We start from the raw sequence: 20,689 nt of genomic DNA on the forward strand, positions 1-20,689 counted from the left end.
TCTAACGTTGCCTCCACATGGGCATCAGTTTTTGCTTGCCCAGATTAATATCCACTTTGTGTGCGTGTGTGTGTGTGCGATGGGTCTGGCGGCACATCCTTGCTTTCAGGCAAGTATCTCTTTAATGAGGCTTTGCAGCAAAAGGGGCTCCCTATGACTCTTGACGCGCATTGCATTTTAAACACACCCATGCACTTCAGACTCACTGGTATTTTTTATTTATTTATTTTTTTAACAAACCAAGAGCTTGTCAGTGACAGTCAGCTGCCTGGTGAATTTCCTGAACAGCGTAAAAGCTTGTCAATATCCATCAACTTTTTTAATAGTTTGCATTTCTCTCCCCATGTCCCACTGTGACACTCTCTGAGCTCATGTTTATGAATATCACTATGTTTGTCAAACACTTCATCGATGCATCTCAGTTCACTTGCATTGAGCTGCGAAGACGACAACAAGCCTTTACAACAGGGGTGTCAAACTCATGTTAGCTCAGGGGTCGCATGGAGGAAAATACATTACCAAGTGGGCCGCATCGGGAGAATAACGGTATATAACTTAAAAACGATTGCCGTCATTTATAAGCAGATTTTCGTTATTTGTGGGCCAGCCCTAAATTACGGAGCAAAACTATAATCACATTGTTCCGAAAAATAACAGACACAAATGGAACGAAGCAACATTTTGCCAGTATGTTCCGGATGTGTTAAATCTACCTGTTTTGCATACATATTGTTCCCAGAATGCATTGTGTGGCGCAGTTAACGTATTCACTCCCAGTACATTTTTCGCAGTTTTACTGGATTTTGACTGATTTTGCATGGCTCACAGAATATTGTGTCCTATTGCTATCAAAACATGGAACCTACCAAAACAAAAGATGAGAGTCTCTTCGTTCATCAGGGGGAAAAAAGTATATTTCTATCTGTTTCCATTTTGCAGCAATTGGCATTCAAATCTAGCAAAGTTTCATCATTATTCACAAATCTGTTTAAAACAGTAGGTGAAAGAGCTTGTTGCAACATGGCCCAGGTTGATCTCTTATACTCTGCTGCCACCTGCTGGCCGTTTTTGTAATAACTACCATTGCTTGAAGCATTCTCTTCAGTTCTGCATCAAAGCCTCCTATGTGCATAATTTTTTTTTTTTTTTTAAACAAACAAACATATAAATACGTTTTTGGGAGCATGGTAATATTTAAAATAGAACATATTTATCTACAAAATCATCTTACGGGCCGGATTAATCCCCTTTGTGGGCCTGATCCGGCCCGCGGGCCGTATGTTTGACACACCTGCTTTACAAGAAGTAATAATATGGAAACTAAGTAGAAAATAAAGTGAGTAATACGCGCATGTTTGGAGACTTGGAATATTGTAGTGTATTGAAAAGTGGTTTCTATGTTTGGCTTTGGCCAAATGTTGAACCTACTGTAGACTGCTTTTGTTTGTTTGTATGTTTTTTTTGTTTGTTTAGAACAAGGGTGTCCAAATGTTTTCATTTGAGGGCCACATCCATAAATAAAAATGCAAGGATGAAAGGGCCACTTTAAAATACTTCAACTTTAATTTATTAGACATGCTAAAAATCATTCAAGCAAGTAATTATAAATTGTTTGTATTTTCTAGTTATTTTTGAAGAACTTCTCCATAACAGCTTTGTGTTAAAGGGGATAATGCAAATAATTTGTATTTTTCAAGATTTTGGGGTGGTCAAAGGCCCTGCATGCTAATAGACTAGTTCCACCCCATGCACTGAAAAATAACATCATCCCATTTCCACATTTAGAACCAAAACAAGAGAAAACTGTAGAAAGTTGAGCATTTTTAAAAGTGTCCAGCAATTGGAGATCAACAATATGGAAATTGGAAGAAACAAATTTTCGCTTCCAAAATTAAATTTATTCACCAGTGATTTAAATATCTAGAAAAGCCCCACATTACATAAACCAATTTATTCGTAGTAGTGGCACCTATTTTTTTCAGCACCCTAGCTCCCTTCTAACTGCCTGCCTCAATGTTTTTATTTTTTTAAACAAGCCTCTTGGGCAATGTAAAATCAATTTTCATATATACTGCGGGCCACTGAAAAACAGATGGCAGGCCGCAATTGGCCCCCGGGCCGTAATTTGGACAAGCCTGGTTTAGACAAAAAGTTAGGTCATTTTTATGTTCACAGAACCAGCTCTGACTGAATGCCTTCCAGTGTAGCGCTACATATCCAAGAAATATAATGTACAAGTTAACGTCAGAATTTCTGGGGACTTACTCAAGTATTGTTCTGTTTTTGTGTTTAATTGATGGCTTTGCTTTCTTGTTTTAGAAGAGAATATAGCGCTGAGAAGATCAAATCATTAGTGGCCTCGATGAACCTGTCTTAATGAATGAATGCTATCGGCCTTGTAATGCAAAGTATTGTTCTTGTGCACAACACAATCAGATGGTGTTTAAAGCACGTGCACACATGCTACATCAATGAATGATTGGTGAAGTGGTCTCTGAGGAGTGAGTTGACACTCAGGGGGCTAACACCACCTGAGAAATCAAAGTCTCATTTAGACCACAGCCGCTGCTCAATACCTGCTCCGGTATCGACCACATCCTCTGGCTGCGTGCGTGTGTGTGTTTCTGTTGTGTGTATGTGTAGAAGGAAGACCTGTGGGGTTGAGAGTTGGATTGTGAAACGAGATAAAGAGGTAATATACCATAGCCCTCCATTGGTGATGTTGATCTAACAAGTGAAGCAAAGATCTGTTTACAGCTGTTACAAAAGTTTCCTTCTCTCCAGCTGTGTACAAATGATTGCAGCCACAATAAGAAGGTTCAGTGCACGAAAACTCGGATAGCTCGGGCGCACTGAATTTGTCATGGAAGCTACTGTTCAATACAATGAAATTGTCTGTCTCTCATTGTGTCTCCTGTTTGACCTTCAGTCATTGAAAAGTGCAGATTCCAACTTGAATTAATGTACTATAACTTAATGCAACGTTTTTTTTTTTGAAAAGCAGCTGCTACTTGATCTGATTCTGTAGTTAAACTGAAAAACTGGTGCCAAAATTTCCCTCCACAATCTTTGTGCCTTTTGGAGTACCGGCAGTCACCGTGATAAAATACCAGGTGTAGCTTTTACAACACTTTATAACTCAGCTTAATTTCAGGACTCTCAAACATCTCTTGAAAGTGGCAGAATTGCTTTTTCATCACCAAGAGTATTTGGAGGCTGGCAGGCAAGCACAAATCACGATAAGATTAGTTAGGAAAGAGTGAATGTTGGTAATGAGCATGGGAAAAAGCCCAAGGTTGGCACAGCATGCTAGAATCTACTGTAATCTGTACTCCATCATCGAGAAGGGAAACGTTATTTAACAGTGGCAGTTTTGTTTTCCATATCACACCACTAAGATCTGCACTAGGGGTGGGCGATATGGTGGGGGGAAAAGTATCTTGATATTTTTTCAAAAAACTTCATAATACAGTAATGGACAGCCAGCTTTTCTGAATAGCTTTTGTTTATAATTCAAACATATATATTATCACTTATATTTTTGCTCTCATTTGTATTTTAAATTTCTTCATACATCTTACGCAAAACATTTTACAATGATATTCAACAACAGAACTTTATTATTATTATTATTATTATTATTATTATTATTATTATTATTATGATTATTATTATTATGTCTAGACTATACAGGGTGTTTTGATTGATTTTTGTGAATATTAATGTCACTTAAAGCAGTGATTCTTAACCGTTGGGCCAAGTCCCAGATGTGGGTCGCGAAGCGCCATCTAGTAGGGATGTAACGACATCCAAACATCACAATATGATATTATCACGATATGAAGGTCACGATACGATAATTATCACGATATTGTGGGGAGGTTGGCGATATAAAAGGTCACAATATTGTAAAAAATGACCTCATACAACAACAAGAAACACAATATTGTTTTTGTACATTATAGCAATGAAAAATATACAAATATTATAAATATATATAAAAAATATATATAAATATGTATATTGAGGCACTAATAAAAGCATTACAATAAATTGATACAATTTTTTATTAATAAATAAATAAATTAACATTTAAATTACATAAGAAATTAATCAATACAGTAAAGTGGAGTTCCTCCGCATATTTACTCTGTTCACAAGTATATTCTGTTCCCCTTCATCTGACCATTATCATGGATTTTAATCACAGAAGGGGCAAACCATGCCTTGTGAAAATTAAACTGCACTCAAAAAGTAGCCACCAGAGGGTGCTACAACTGCACAAGTGGAAATCAACCCGGCTTTTTTTTTTTTTTACGGATGTGCTGCTTTTAATATCGTGACATGACGATGACGATATATTGTGTCAGTTTTACTATCGCGATATCACGATATTGCAATTATTGTTACATCCCTACCATCTCGTGGGCCACAAAGTAATGTCAGCTGCAATGGCTATGTGCAGCTTTCAATTGAGGCTTTGTACACATGTAGCAGGGTATTTTTAAAACCAAATATTTCCCCCTTCCCCATGTAGAAAAAAAAAATACAAAATCAGTCCACACCGCCTCTAACCTTGCCAGCAAGCTGAATTTTCACGGTATTTGTTCACAAATACAATGAGAATCCGTCTTGTACTGATCCCATTGAGCCGTTCGCAACTGACTTTTTTTTCTTTAAGGTTGAACCGATCAGGCGTTATTTAGGGCGGGACATGCAGCTGTGACGAAACCAGGAAGCGCCGACGCTGGAGGAAACGAACAAACCTAACATGGACGAATGGACGCTGCAATTAATTCTGTTCTCTCAGAATTAATCGCTGTTTCCTTATTGAATGTTTAACAGCGAGAAGTGCTTCGTGCATTTTTATCTGGTAATGATGTTTTTTTTTGTTTGTTTTTTTCCACCTCGAAAACGAGACCGAAGATGACATTTTCATCCATTGCCGTGATTGGTCAAAACAAACGTGCACAATGCCTCATCATCCAATCAGCTTGAAGTATTGTACAGAATGTCTCGCCTTTCCCGAGCAAATCACCATGAAGAACTCCCTTGAGTGAATCACAATTATCAATCTGGTTACACTGCCTCGTTTGTTTAAAACAACAACAACAACAACAACAACAACAACATACCACCGCCAACTAATACAGCAGTCAGAATGAAATATAAAAAAAACATTTTATATAGCGTGTTTTGTGCCATATGGGCAACCCCAGAATAAAGATATGTACTTTATGGTCTTATATATATATATATATATATATATATTATCCCTATCGTCATTTTTAATGTATACTGACTTGTGGCAATGTTGAGCTACAAAAAAAAAAAAGAGATGTAGTTTGCTGCATTGAAGAATACATTTTTCTCCCAGGGTGGCAATATCATACTACAGCAACCAGATTATCTAGTGAGAAACAAACCAGGAAAGTAATTAACCATACAGGACAAATTTAAGGTACATTTATTAAAAAAAAAAAAGTTAATGAAAATGAATAAATAACGAGGTGTGTGAGCAGTGAGCACACATAATGACTACTACTACATGGGGAGAGAATTAGCAACTAACAACAATAAACCCGTAATTATTAATAACTATTTACAACAAGGCCACCCTGAAGCATGCTGGGAAATCCAGTTTCACCTCCCTCCAGCATTACTGTATTATCTTGCACTTGGTTTATTTAGTGACAAACAATGAAGCACATTTTTGTAAAATAAGTAATGCCACCACCACATTTCACGGCTTCTGTTTTTATTTTGCAACATCGTCATTGTGGTTTTTAACGGCAGCTCGCCTGATTTTGAGACTTGATGCTGCTAGCATTTCATACATACACATACAAATTCCTTGTGTGTTTTTACATATTTGGCCAATAAATTTTTTATTACCATCATATTCACTCAACTCATTATAAATTAATTTGTTTATAAAGGCAATAAAAGGACTATTTAAAAATGTATAAAATTATCCAATTAAAATTGCTTTGGTAAAGCATGATTACATGCATACCTAACCCATGTTATCTAAAATAAGGTCAATCTGAAAGCTCTGCGAACATCATAGAAGCAACTTGTTGAAGGAAAAAGGTGAGCTCAGGTAATGCTGGTCTTGCCTTCCCGTGAGCTCTCAAGATGTTTGTTTTGAGCTTAATAGGTCTGCAATGTTTGTGCAGGAATGTTGATCTACTGCTTTGGCTGCACTACAAGCATACCGTATCAGAAAAACGATTTTTTTATTGTGTTGTTTGTATTTGAAGTATATATTGCAGCACTACTGGATGAATTTCTCTTTTTTTCTGTGACATATTTCTTTAATGTCACTTTCAAATAAAGTGAGAAAAAGTTTGCAGGCGTTTAGGGCTGGGTATTGATTCAGATTTCCAGAATCGATTCGATTCGATTCACAAGGGCTCGATTCGATTCAGATGAGGAATTCACGCAGTAGCTATTTTAGACAGTCAAAATTACCAATGCTGCAAATAGTAGAAACTTCTTACTCTAATTTAATGTATTAGTAAAAATATGAATATTTACATTAAGAATTGAATCCATTGCAGTTACACTAATAATCTTTTATTTAACATGGCCTTATAAAAACAAATATTAATTTAAATCAATTACAACCACAGTACAGGCTGTGTAAATAAAGTGACAAAAAAAAAAACCTGACACTCGTGACATTCACATTGTTGTAACATCCATCCATCCATTTTCTGAACCACTTTTCCTCACAAGGGTCACAGGGGTGCTGGAGCCTATCCCAGATGGCTTGGGGGGGGGGGGGGGGGGGGGGGGGGGGGTTCGATATATTGATACATATTGGGATATGAAAAGGCGTATCGATACGATATCGATATATCGATATTTTGAACCAGCCCTAGGCATTTATAATTTTTCATTGAATAACTGAGGCTGTCTACATCGTTGTCATGGCCTGGGTCGCATGCGCCGGAGTTCATGACCCGTTATGTGTCTGTTTAGGTACTGATGTAACAAGTGTCTGTTTACAAAACGTGATGTTCGTGATGTCAACCTTTAATCCTTTAGGTGATGTCTGGACCTATGTGATGTCGTTCTTAAGTGCTTTACGATTTACTGTCTGTAGGTGCAGTCTGAGAATTGTGTGTGGTTTGCTGGATTATTGTCCAACTGTTCTGTGTACAGCGTCTCTGAGTTTCTGCCTCTTGATGTGAATAAATAGATAAAATCTTATTGGTGTCTGGATTCTGGGATCCAACCCCTTAGCACACAACAAACGTGGTATATCGTTATAAGTGATACAATCTTTTTTTTCCCCCGCCAATCAGTAGCATTCATAACAATGGGTTGAAGATTCCTCTTTCAGATGAAAAGCGCTCACATTTTCACAGCCACAAATTATTGCACACATAATTTGAAAGTTAAACACACACACTATCATTTCAGCTTGAATTAGCACTTATGAATTCACTCATTATACGACAAAAATCCAGGAATGGAATTGCATATATAAATATTATAATAAGATGTAATTAGCTTGAGGTTTGGCTTCTCTTTCTCTCCATTATATATTCTCTCTTTTGCTCTTTTTATTCCCTGCTGCTGGTCCTTTGTCTTTACAGCTTTTCCCCCTCATATTCTTCCTGTGACAGGTGTGTGCGTGCGCGTGTGAAAAAGAAAAGAAAGTGATGAAGTTTCAAAGGAGAGGACGGGGAGACGCAAGGGTGAAGCAAGTGATGAATCTCCCCACCGTCTGTAATACTCACCTCTTCCCCTGGTTCGTCTCCCCCATTCTTGACCCAAATCTAATGCGACAGGACTCATTTTCACTGTAACCTCCCTCTCGCACATACACACCTCCTCCCACCACCGCAGAAGTCGTGCACTACCCTTCTATTTTTATCTTTTTGTCCTTGAATTATAATCCCTGAGCATTGCCGTGATCCATAAAGGAGGAGGAGAAAATATCCCCCGGTGCGCGTACATACGTGTGTGAGCGGTGCCTCGTTACCAATTTCAAGTCATTCACCACTACTGAAGCGAACATTTCTCCCATTAATGAGGTGAAATGGAGTGAGCGTTAAACGAATGTAATGCTGGCTGTTCTTTCCATTGCCATCCCACTCCCTATAACCCTATAATCACCCCCCTCCCCACGCACCCCCCACCTTAGAAAGTTATCCGCTGTAACCAATTAGCATGACTGCGCCGCGTATAGAGTTCGACCCCCTCTTCTGTAGTCATTCCTCCCTCTCATCTTTTCTCTCTTCCTCTCTATCGTTTTCCAACCCGTCCCCTTACTTGCTCTCTTCCTCATTAGAGCAGTGTTGGAACATTGTGAATCATAATAGGTGTCCTATGCTGTGAAATGGCTTCAGCTTTGTTGAATTTCTAAGCTTGTAGTGAGAGTAATAGTAAACAATCTGCAATTAAATGCAGAATCGCACATTATGTCCATACTTTAATGGGCTGAAAGATTGACTGAAAGAGCAGAGGCCGGCTGATCTGTTCTCTAAGCCCTAAATATAATATGCAAGGGGGGGGGGGGGGGGGGGGGGGGGTTATCACGGAGTGCCAGGCACTGCTTTTGGGGACTTTTGTTTCCGTGACACCGTGACGTTGGCTTTGTTTCCCTGACAGCGGGCGTGTGTGTGTCATTTTGTGTACGTGTGCGCGACATCCAGGCATCTGTTTCCTGCTGGAAAAGGTTAATTACATCTCCACTGCCTGACTGGACGTGTGATGCATAATCACAAACACTAATGAGACCTACCAATGTGTGTGCGTGTGTGCGTCTTCGTGTGAATTTTGAAAAGGCAGCACTAGAGTGCCGAAATGGATGTCTTTCTTATCCACTTGTTTCAGGCTTGAAAATCTATTGTTGCAGTCAAGATGCATACATTGACGCTCGAAAGTCACACATTCCAACAGGTGACATGCAGCTGACAGATGGCACTGTGGTAGTATTTATCAGCAGAGTCTAGGGTGGCAAACGTCATCTTTTGCCCGGACATGTTCAATTTTTTATTTTTTTTCATCATGTGGCGGGATGGTTATTAACTCATTCACTCCCAGCCATTCTCACAGAAGCAATCCCGTTCGCTCCCGGCTGTTTGACTGGATTTTGGCTGACTTTGCAAGGCCCACAGAATATTGTGTTCTATTGCTATAAAAGCATGGAACCTGTCAAAAGAAAGATTAAAGTATCTTCTTTCATCAGGAAAAAAGTATGTTTCTATCTGTTTCCATTTTGCAGCAATTAGCATTAGAAGAGAGCTAAGTTTTATCATTTTTCACAAATCTATTCAAAATTGTAAGTAATTGAGCTTTTTTTCTACATGGCCCTGGTTGATCTCCTTTGCTCTGCTGCTACCTGCTGGCCGCTTGTGTAATAACTACCATTTCTGCAACCGTTCTTTGCAGTTGAGAGGCTGCATCAAAGCCTTCTGTATGCTCTAGCATAAAAAAACAAACAAAAAAATGTATAAATACGTCTTTGGGACACTTAAAACATGAAAAAAACGTATTTACACATTATTGGGAGCAAATTAGTTAATTAATGAAAATGTTTTGTTTTTATTGCGTGACAAATGGGAGGCCGAGTGCTCTATGTTGTTACTGCGACTGGTGGACTGATCGAAACGGGTGTATAGGGAAAAAAAGCAAGTTTTGTGTGTGCTCGTTATTATTTTTATATACTCAACAAAAATATAAACGCAACACTTTTGTTTTTGCTCCCATTTTTTTACGAGATAAACTCAAAGATCTAAAACCTCTTCCGTATACACAATATCACAATTTCTCTCAAATATTGTTCACAAATATGTGATAGTGAACACTTCTCCTTTGCCGAGATCACCCATCCCACCGCACAGGAATGCCATATCAAGATGGTGATTAGACACCAGGGGCCTATTCACTAAAGGTTTGCGTCACCTTTGCACGGCGCTAACCGGTAAAAATGGAGCAATCCGGGAGCGCCAAATTCACTAAACGCGCACAGATGGGGAAATCCGTCAGTAAGTGCGCGGCCAACCAGATTGCACCACGGTTAGCCGGTGTTATTTGCACGTATGTAAATTAGGTAATCTGCATATATTTGACACAAAATATGCCCACCCCAATGCAAATGAGACTCATTGATATGCAGCGTCTAATTCATTAACGCCAGATAGCCACACAGAGTTTGTGTGACGCAAATAACGGTTTTGGAAGCATGTATTAACCTGCCGCAACCTCGATCCCGAGATCATGACAGCAGTGCATGGCACGGTGCACGTCGCTGTCTGGCTGTTTGCGCAGAGAGGAGAGAGGAGAGAGAGAGAGAGAGAGAGAGAGAGAGAGAGAGAGAGAGAGAGAGAGAGAGAGAGAGAGAGAGAGAGAGGAGAGAGAGAGAGAGAGAGAGAGAGAGAGAGAGAGAGAGAGGGGGCATTTCTCAATGTTTAGGACACATAACATAACCTGGGCTGATTGGCAATGGCGGGGAGGCATGTTACGATCATTTTTACGTGCCAGATGCATACTGTACGCCCACATCAACCTCTGAAAATATATTTCTAAAAAACGATCGCACCAATAATTTGTACTTTATGAATGAATTACGTCGTTGTCGTCCTCTCTGCTCTGTACAGCTTAATGGCACTATAAACGCTTAGTCTCGGTCCAACCTCGCTCTCTGATGTCATATTTCTCACAAGACAAAACTCCACCTTTCAGAGTAGGCTTTTATTGTGGGCAATCTAAGGCTAGATATGTAACACTAGATATGTAACGATAAGCGCAATATCGTGATATTGTGATATTAAAACTGCCACAGTATCGTCGTCGTCATGTTCACAATATTTAGGCAAGGCAAGGCAAGGTACGTTTATTTGTATAGCATTTAAATACACATCTGTAGGTGCGTTTCCATTACCCTCAGTTTTGCGCAAAAGGCATGTTTCGCAAAAGTAAGCTGGTAATGGAAACACCGGATGTGCGAAAAAACTCAAATATCGCAAAAAAGTTTTTGCGCTCTCATGAGGTGGTTTTTGAGACTTATCGAAAAAGAAGTAATTCGCTAAAGTGTGATGGAAACACTTTTTGAGCATTAGTAGTCATGTGACACCCGCCCGGTCACGGAGGAAAGGACTTTTTTTTTTTTTTTTTTATTAAACTTGCAATTACTATTTGTTTTGAGAATTATTAATTTCGGGTTTGTATTTTAGTTTTACATGCTGAAGTGATTTGTATCGGCTACTGCACGTCATGAGCATAAAAGAGAGAGAGGTGTAATCGAGCGAGACTCCTTCGAAAAGTTTAAGGAGAGGAGAGCTTGAAATCCTGTCCTGCCATGTCTTGTTAATTTAGCAGAAAACATCAAAAACTTTTAACAATTTGTAACCTGCCTTTTACCCAGCTTCTGCATGGGAACAACAACATTTTAGGATTACAGGAAGTAGGAAGTACGGTGCCACTCGCTTTCCGTCTCAGAATTGCTTGCCGACTGCCGAGGGACATACACAACAACACCAACACTAAATGCCCGAAACCGCCCGATGAGGGGTGAGTGTTTTTAAAGTAATATAAGGCGTCCGTCTACCGTAAACATCATGAGCACCGAACCCCGAGGTCTCGCGAGACGGGACATTCCGAGAATTGCGCCTCGGAAGCGAAACTCTCTTCAATGGAAACACCGACAATTCGAAATTGTACTTTATCGAAATAGTATAATATCGCTTTTATTTTTGCGAAAAAGGGTAATGGAAACGCACCTTGTAAAAAAGTCAGGTTGATTTCCAGTAGTGCACCATTCTAGCACCCTCTGGTGGCTAGTTTTTTAGTGCAATTTAATTTTCATTTGAGATGTTGTGGCCCTTCTATGTTTAAAATCTGGGATGTAACGATAAGGGCAATATCGTGATATTAAAACTTCCACAATATCGTCGTCATGTTGACAATATTTAAAATGAAAACATCTGTTAAAAAAGTCAGGTTGATTTCCATTTGTTCAGTTCTAGCACCGTCTAGTGGCTAGTTTATTAGTGCAATTAAATTTTCATTAGGGATGTTTTGGCCTTCTATGTTTAAAATCTATGCTAATTGTCAGATGACGGGGAACCTAATTTGCTTGTGAAGCGATCATTGTGTGCTTGCATTAGCAAGCAAGTGCCTCAATGTTGTTATTAGAGATTGTCGGTGGTTTATATGCATCGCTGTTATGTACAAAAGCACAAGATTGTGCTTTTTTTAGTATGAGCTCTTTTTTTCAATATTGTGATCCTATTTAAATACCCCCCCCCCCCCCAATATCAGGATAATTATTGTATCGTGTTTGGATATCGTTACATCCCTCGTGTGTATGTGGAAGAACTTTTAGATCTTTGAGTTCATCTCATCAAAAAAATGGGAGCAAAAACAAAAGTGGTGTTTATATTTTGGTTGAGTATATATTTTAAAAAAGTATTTTAGTTTTCTAAAATGGTAAATTGGGCAGAGCTTATATAGTGCCAAAGGGATCAATAAAGTCAAGTCTAAGTCTAAGTCTGAGCGTTCAAAGAGCTTTCACCGGCTGAGTTGAGTGTCCACCCCGAGGTCGTGGGTACAATATTTGCCAGGGTCATACCACAGACTATAAAAACGGCATCCATTGCCTCTCTGCTTGACACTTAGCATTAAAGGTTGGACTTAGGGGAGTTAGATCACCAAATGATTCCAGAGCACAGCCCCTGCTGCTGCTCACCGCTCTCTCAGGGATGAGTCAAATGCGGAGAACAAGTTTCACCCCACTTAGGTGGGTGTGACAATCAGTAGTGCTTTAACTTTAATATGGTCTGGAGCTGTGTCGGCTGCCCAGAATTTTAGCTTAACGGTAGTGCTCACAAACCGAGGGGTCCTGGTTCAACCCCTGCCAGCCCCATTTAAAAAAAATAAATAAATAAATAGTGATTGTGTGAGTAAGTAAGATAAACAAGATATAGAATTAGAGTTTGTTTTTGTTTTTATTTTCTACCCATACAGAGGAGGCATGGCATCTTTGAGTAATGCTGCATTCGAGGATGGTCGGAAGTCGGAAATATCCAAATTGAAACTTCCCAGTTCCGACCTCAAAGCGTTCGAGGTGAACGTAAACCAAAATGGCGGATAGTGATAAATTGTTTTTTATTTTGGTCCTCAAAACTCAATTTGACTCCAGAAAACTTACCTTTTTGCAATTTTGCTTCATTTATTGTTTTAATCTTATTTCATAAGCATTCCATACAGTTAAGTAGTTTACCGCATAATTTCATGCAGGGATATAGCAGCAATACTGTCATGTACGTTGCGTTACGTGAAGTTATGGTGAATATTTATGAATGAAGAAAGCTATCTAGTTTTATACTTGAGTAAATTGTGTTTTGGCATTCAGAGTGACGTCACTTTGTAGTCCGCTGGTGAAGTCGGGGGCCTTGGTTTTTTTCCGATTTCACCAGTGGAATTTCCGAGTTCAAGGGGGCGTTCCCGGACGCACTTCCTGGTTTGAACTCGGATATTTCCGACTTCCGACTATCCTCGAATGTAGCATAAACTTTTGACTATCATTTAGGTATCTCGAGGCCAGGCCGAGTGTCCTCTTTTTTGGAAATGAAAATATGGCCACCCTAGAGCAGACGCTCCCACTGGAGGACATTAATTGATGGGCCTGCGGCGCTTTTTGTGTTTGTAATTACTTGTCTCTCTATTAATGAGACCGAGATGTTCTGGTGCCTGAGGAGGGAATTCTCACCAACACTGTTGCTCATTCTGACCCCTGACTCCTATCTTTACACTTGAGTGACGCTGCTGATTGGACAGCTGCTCCACTTTCGATCGTGCCCAGCTCAGTGTGAAAATCAAGATGGGCTTCAGCGCACCACGGGTGACTTTGGAAATGGCTGTCGAGTTTCTCACCAAGTTGGAATTTTCCACTAAGTCGAACTGACATCAATGGGAGATGCGGGAGGTGCCGCGCTTTGCTTCAATTCAGTGTGGACTGGCGATTAAGGACGAGAAAAGAGCAATGGGGTATCACTGAGAGGTGTGACGAGAGAAATAATGGATTTCTGAAGCCCGCTGACTTCTTGTCGCCATATAGTGCACTGGCAAATACAAGTAATGAATGGTGTAAAATTGGTCGAGTATTCTCATTCCCCCACTCACAAAATCCAATACAACAATGACAAGAAATAAAAAGAAAGAAAACGGGTAATGACCAGTTAATTCAAAAAAAGTCTATGGGGTTGCTGTTTTTTGACATTTAATTAAAAAGCAAATATTAAAGCTGGCACCTTATCATCATTTATATCTGGAATATGCAAGGAAGTCAACCATGGTACATGCTGAAAAGTTTGATTAGCATCCTGCATTAACACCAACCAATATACAAATATGAGTCTTTTTCACATTCGAAAGTAAAGTTGAGGTCAATGATGCTTGTTACACATGTGTTTCCTGATCCTTCCATTGCTCTACCTTCTCACTTTCCTCTTCCTTTAGTTGTTGCTTTTTCTTCAACTTCTGACTTTTGCAGAAGCCATTTAGGCCACAAAAGCAGAGACAGGTGAAGGCCATCTCCAAACTAATTTGCTGCTGTCACGTAGACCTGTTCAGAGGAGGGATGGGAGATGGGGAAAAAAGAAGAAAAGATGACATTAAAACATTTTTCTGTTACGGGGCAATACTGTATGCGGGGATATGAAATGTAGTGAACACATATCGATTTTTCAAATGGCTATCTGAAATATGAAGGAAGAGATTGTCATTCATTTTGGAAGGCCACTTCAGGGAAATGGAAGAACGCAAGGGGTGGATGTCCTCAGGCTTTTTTGTGACATCTCATTTCAGTTGGCGGGAAAAAAAAAAAAAAGATACATTTGAAACACCCTCCTTCATGAAAAAGCCTCAATTCGGTTGTTATCAAATAATTTCATGCATGTGTTTTGATTTTCCCTGGCTTTTTTTTTTTTTTTTTGCCTCCGTTATTCACATTACTCCTCACATTTTCAAAGTGGTAATAGGATCTGATAGTAAAGTGTACAGTGCTTCAGTCACTTTACATTTGAATATCAAGTGGTTCACTTAACTTTACACTTATGACATTCAAAAATGATTTACAAATGTCATCATCAGAGCTAACTTTGGAACTCGTCTGCTCGCGTCCGTGTTTGTTTCTGGTTTTTATTTTGGCCATTGTTAGACCCTGAACTTTGACTTTGCATACGAATCAAATGCTCACCTCCCAGCATATTTTATATTATTTGACAACATGACAACCTTGAGCAGACATGCAAGCTGTAATCATTGCCTTGAAGACATTGATTTGTTTATTGAATTTTTATTTATTAGTATTGATAGCATGGTTTGGGCAATTACTTTTTTTTCCCATGCATGAATTCAACAAAGAGGAAATTCATTATTTTTCCTTCTTATATGTTCCTTGATATTTTTTTGCATACACTCCATTTATTGGATGTCTCTTTGCGTCTCTCTCTCACACATGCACACAAACAATCCCGAGGAGTGTTCAGGCTCACTAAACTCCCAGCGTTCACAAATTTTATGAGTGTGCAACCAGCAAATCCCAAATGAGAACAGAGATTAGAAGACACAAGGTGAAACTGAGAGCTTCATTAAATACCAACCTGAGTCAGCAGTGCCAGCAAGCCTGGCTGGGGAATGTATGAAATGTGTGTGGAAGAGAGTGGATGACAAACACACAGGCACAGAACAAACACTAGGGGGGCTATTCACTAAAGGTTTGCGTCGCCTTTGCACCGCGCTAACCGGCAAAAATGGAGCAATCCGGGACCGCCTAATTCACTAAACATGCGCAGATGGGGAAATCCATCACTAAGTGCGCAGCCAAACAGATTGCGTCACAGTGCGTCGGTGTTATATGCGCATATGTAAATATGTAAATACAAATGAGACTCATTGATAGCAGCATCTAATTTACTAACGCGAGATAGCTACACAGAGTTTGTGTGACGCAAATAACGTTTCGTTTTTGAAAAGCATGTATTAACCTGCCGCAACCTCGATCCCGGGATCATGACAGCAGTGCATGGCACGGTGCACCGTCGCTCTGTGGCTGTTCACGCAGAGAGAGAGAGAGAGAGAGAGAGAGAGAGAGAGAGAGAGAGAGAGAGAGAGAGAGAGAGAGAGAGAGAGAGAGAGAGAGAGAGAGAGAGAGAGACAGAGACAGAGAGAGGGTGGGGGGGGGGGGGGGGTAAGGGGACATGTTGGTTTAGGACACATAATGTAACCCAGGCTGATCGGCAATGGCGGGGAGGCATTTTGCGATCATTTTTATGTGCCAGATGCATACTGTACGCCCACGCCAACCTCTAAAAATATATTTCTAAAAAACGATCGCATCAATAATTTGTACTTTATGAATGAATGACGTCGTTGTCGTCGTCTCTGCTCTGTACAGCCTAATGGCGCTATAAACGCTTACTCTCGATCCAACCTCGCTTTCTGATAATGTCATCTTTCTCGCAACTGTTACTATAACAACCATGTTCTCAAATCCATTGCCATGTGTGGTAAATCAGGTGCAAATTTGCTCCAAGCTGTCAGTTTTGTGGGCGTGTTTGCGCCGGTATATGATTAGAGCAATATCCTTAGTGAATAGGTGGGTAACTGGGCGCAGACTGTGGGTGCAGTTGTGGTGCAATATTTTGCACTATTACCATATTCTTAGTGAATATGCCCCTCAGTGTTCGTGTTACATGCATGCGTGTGACTTCAGGGACAGAAACAATTAAACGTCCTTCTGATTCTTGTGGGAAATTAGCTGTGATCGGTTTTGGCTAGCCAATGAGCAGTAACCAAAATGTCCTCGGCCATGCATGTTCTACGAGTGAGTGCAAATACTGTGCATGCATTATGCTATTAAATCTCTTCATGCTCTTGTTTTAACCAGATCTAGTCATTTGTGTGAAGACTTCCCACTCTGTACCCAATGGCTTTAGACCCTATGTGACATGCCAGAGTAAATCACATAGGAATAGAAAGCCATAAAACACAGCAGCGAGACGGTAGTGCAGTGGGAGCAGGAGTGAACTTTTTCTTGCACACAGCGATACTTGCATGCAGCTTGAGGAGAGGAGCGCTCAGCTTTTAACAGCCCCGGCGTGTCTGACAGCTTACAAGGCCCTGAAGAGGATTTACAACAGTACTAAGACATCTAACTCTGCTGTCCCTCTTTTCTCTAGTGTATCCTCCAAACATCTACAACTCCCGAAACACTCCATCCAAAGCCACACTTCAGTTGTGCTGTGGTGTGTTTTTACTTGCGGCTTATAACACAGGCATACAGCAGAGATACAGCAAATGAAAACGACAGCCTGCAGACCTTCTGTATTATTAATTGGCTGAAAATTGATGAGTCAATGTTAACACGGAGAGGGAACTAGAGAGAAAAAGGCAGGCAAAGCAGTCTACATGCAGCTACAAGCAGTGTTGGGGCAAGCAACTTGGTAAATGTGAACTACAGTTTATTCAACATTAAATTAATCTTAACAACAAGGAAGCTTCACACCAGACAATGTAACAAGCTAAGCTACAATAAAATGACAAAAATTGCAACAAAGATACAACTTTTTTTTTGGTCAACTATATGGCCGTACAGTAGCTTCTTTTGTTTTCAATAAACAGAGTTCACTGACTAACATTTCTGTGATCCTTCAATGACGCTACATATAAAAGGTAGCATTTTTTAAACAACCTCTCCGTATTGTCTACCCGGTAATTGTAAAAAAAAAAAAAAAAAAAAAAAAAAAAAAAAAGGTTAAAAAGAAAACAAAAGAAAACGTTTTTATATTAGTACCCCTGTATAATACTCCCCCTCAATTTGGGATCATATTTTTGGGAAAATGCGTCTTATTTATAGGGATAATACAATAAGGGCAATGTCGTGATATTAAAACTGCCACAATATCGTCGTCGTCATGTTCACAATATTTAAAAGGAACACATCTGTTAAAAAAAGGCCAATTGATTTCCATTTGTGCAGTTCTAGCACCCTCTAGTGGCTAGTTTATTAGTTCAATTTGATTTTCCTTAGGGATGTTTTGGCCTTCTATGTTTAAAATCTATGCTAATTGTCAGATGAAGGGGAACTGAATTTGCCTGTATTAGCAAGTAAGAGCCTCACTGTTGTTATTAGAGATTGTAGGTGGTTTATATGCATTGCTGTTATGTACAAAAGCACAATATTGTGCTTTTTTTTTTTTTTTGCATGAGCTCTTTTGTTTTTACAATACTGTGATCTTTTTTAAATTTCGCCAACGCCCTCACAATATCGTGATAATTATCGTATTGTGACCTTCATATTGTGATAATATCGTATCGTGATGTTTGGATATCGTTATATCCCTACTTATTCATGGGATTTTACAGTAATCAACAGCTCAATATATTTTTGTATACGGTGAATCAGGTTAGGGACCGGAAATGCCCGCAAATAGCGAAAATCCATGTCTCTATACGGAAAAACAGTATCTCACAAAAGTGACGTCACTCACATTTCTGTAGATATATATTTTTTCATGGGACAACACTGAAGAAATGACACTTTGGCACAATGAAAAGTAGTCAATGTTCAGCTTATACAACGGTGTAAATATATGGTGTAACAATGGAACCTTGTGGTACCTCAGGTTCCATTTTAGGACCATTATTGTTTTTCAAATATATGAATGATCTTGCTGCAGGATCAAACCCTTTTATGTCCAATATTATTTTCAGATGATCCAATACAAATTTTCACTTATTGAACGATTTTTTGTCTCTAGATATAAAGTGAAACTCAAGGAAGCTTTAGACTTAGACTTGACTTTATTGGCTTTGATATCAAAGAGATTAGGAGTGTGAATTGCCTAGTACCTGGCGATTCGATCCGTATCACGATTCATAGGTCACGATTCGATTTGATACCGATTAATCCCGATATTAATTTACAAGTCGATTGTTGCGACTTTTTACTCAAATTTAGAAAATACCATTCAGTAAACCTGTACATGCACACTAAGATTTGTATTAAAATGTATTATTATTGATCTGAAACTTCAGCCACTGTATTTAACAAACAGGTTGTAACCTTATTCATGTTTGAACAGCATTGAAATAAAATATTGAGTCTTAATGTTCCATTAATATAAGAATCTTCCATGCTTAATGTGTGAAAGTTAGACGTTTTGTTGAATATTTTTTCATCAAAAAAGGATGTTAAAAAAATCGATTCGGCAGCCTGTTGAATCGATTCAAGAATTGCGTGCTGTAGTATCGCGATATATTGCAGAATCGATTTTTTTTTTAACACCCCTAGTACTGTAGATGCTTGACAGAATTATGATCATTCAATATGTGTGCAGTTACACTGTAAAAACTTAAGGATTGCAATCACCATTTCATTGAAAGTAATATCACTATCAAAATTCAGGCACATGAAATAGTCTTAAGTGAACTTGCTTTGTTTGTTCACGCTCATGATACAGCACAAGAGGCTGCCGAGGCAGAGATCACATAGAAAAACCGGAGCAAGGCAGCTCAGCACATGGCACTAGCTGTTCTTTTTCATTGTCTGCAAGGCAGTCATTGATTGAATGTGTGGCCAGGAGTGTTCTGCCTCTTCTGACTTGAAGTCACACTCTGTTTTTACAGCCATGCTTCACGTAAATTAGTCACTCTGAGAACCTAGCTTCTTTGTGGGGCCCCCGAGACTTTGTGTGTGGTCATGCGACTGCCTGGACCTGTTTGATGGGTGAAATTCAGTCATTTGTCAAAAGTGCTTGCATTGGAATGGTGAAAGTCATGTGACAGCACCCAAGTGGAATTCTTTCGGAGAAGAAAAAACAGATTACGCTGGCTTAGCAATTACCAAAAAAGCAAGCAGAATGTACTATGTGTAAGCAAAAGTGGTGTTTCAAATAAGAATAATCAATTAACAATTATATCATGGTCTTCTATTTTGGGCATTAGCAGGAAGATAGATATGTGATGTCAAATGGAAGCGATGCATTTAATGTTGAAAACTGCCTGGGGAAATGTAGCTTCTGTGAAAGCTACCACTCTATTTGATCACAAGTGTAGCATCGCTCCTGGGAAGCTACATTATGTGATGTTTAAAATAGTGACGGTATGACCATGCTACTGAGAAATATAACTTGTATTATCATTAATAAACAAAGGTCATTGACACCCTGCCAAAATGTTTGTAATTGCTGATAGAGGGCACAATATAACACTACTTTTGTTTAAATGAATCTTCTCAACTCACTTCACCATATATTGGCATCAAAATGATACAAAGGGTTATAATAATAATAATAATAATAATAACAACAACAACAACAACAAGAACAGGCGGCACAGTGGAGCACTGATTAACAAATTCACCTCATAGTTTTGAGGTGTGGGGTTTGATTCCTTTATGGAGTATGCATGTTCTCCCCGTGCCTGCGTGGGTTTGCTCCAGTTTCCTCCCACATTTGAAAAACATGCATGGTAGGCCGATTGACCACTCCGTAGGTGTGATTGTGGCTGCGAATGGTTGTTCGCCTATGCGTGTCCTGCAATTGACTGACGACCGGTTCAGGGTGTACCCCGCCTGTACTACAGCCTGAAGCCAGCTGGCTGGGATAGGCTCCAGCATGCCAACAACGCTCGTGAAGATACACAATTCGGAAAAAACCTCCCCTAT

At 39.4% G+C, this 20,689-nt stretch overlaps 1 long non-coding RNA gene across 1 annotated transcript in view; it reads right to left on the reverse strand.

Annotated features, from left to right (window-relative positions):
* Window positions 1–13,444: 13,444 nt before the first annotated feature.
* LOC144024395 (uncharacterized) overlaps window positions 13,445–20,689 on the reverse strand; it is a 22,471-nt gene continuing 15,226 nt past the window's right edge. The window contains exon 3 of the long non-coding RNA XR_013284753.1: window positions 13,445–14,584. This is a non-coding gene — a long non-coding RNA (uncharacterized LOC144024395). The remainder of the gene's footprint in view (window positions 14,585–20,689) is intronic.

This window comes from Festucalex cinctus, chromosome 8 (genome assembly GCF_051991245.1).
Source record: "Festucalex cinctus isolate MCC-2025b chromosome 8, RoL_Fcin_1.0, whole genome shotgun sequence".
In the NCBI taxonomy this organism is placed as follows: Eukaryota; Metazoa; Chordata; class Actinopteri; order Syngnathiformes; family Syngnathidae; genus Festucalex; species Festucalex cinctus.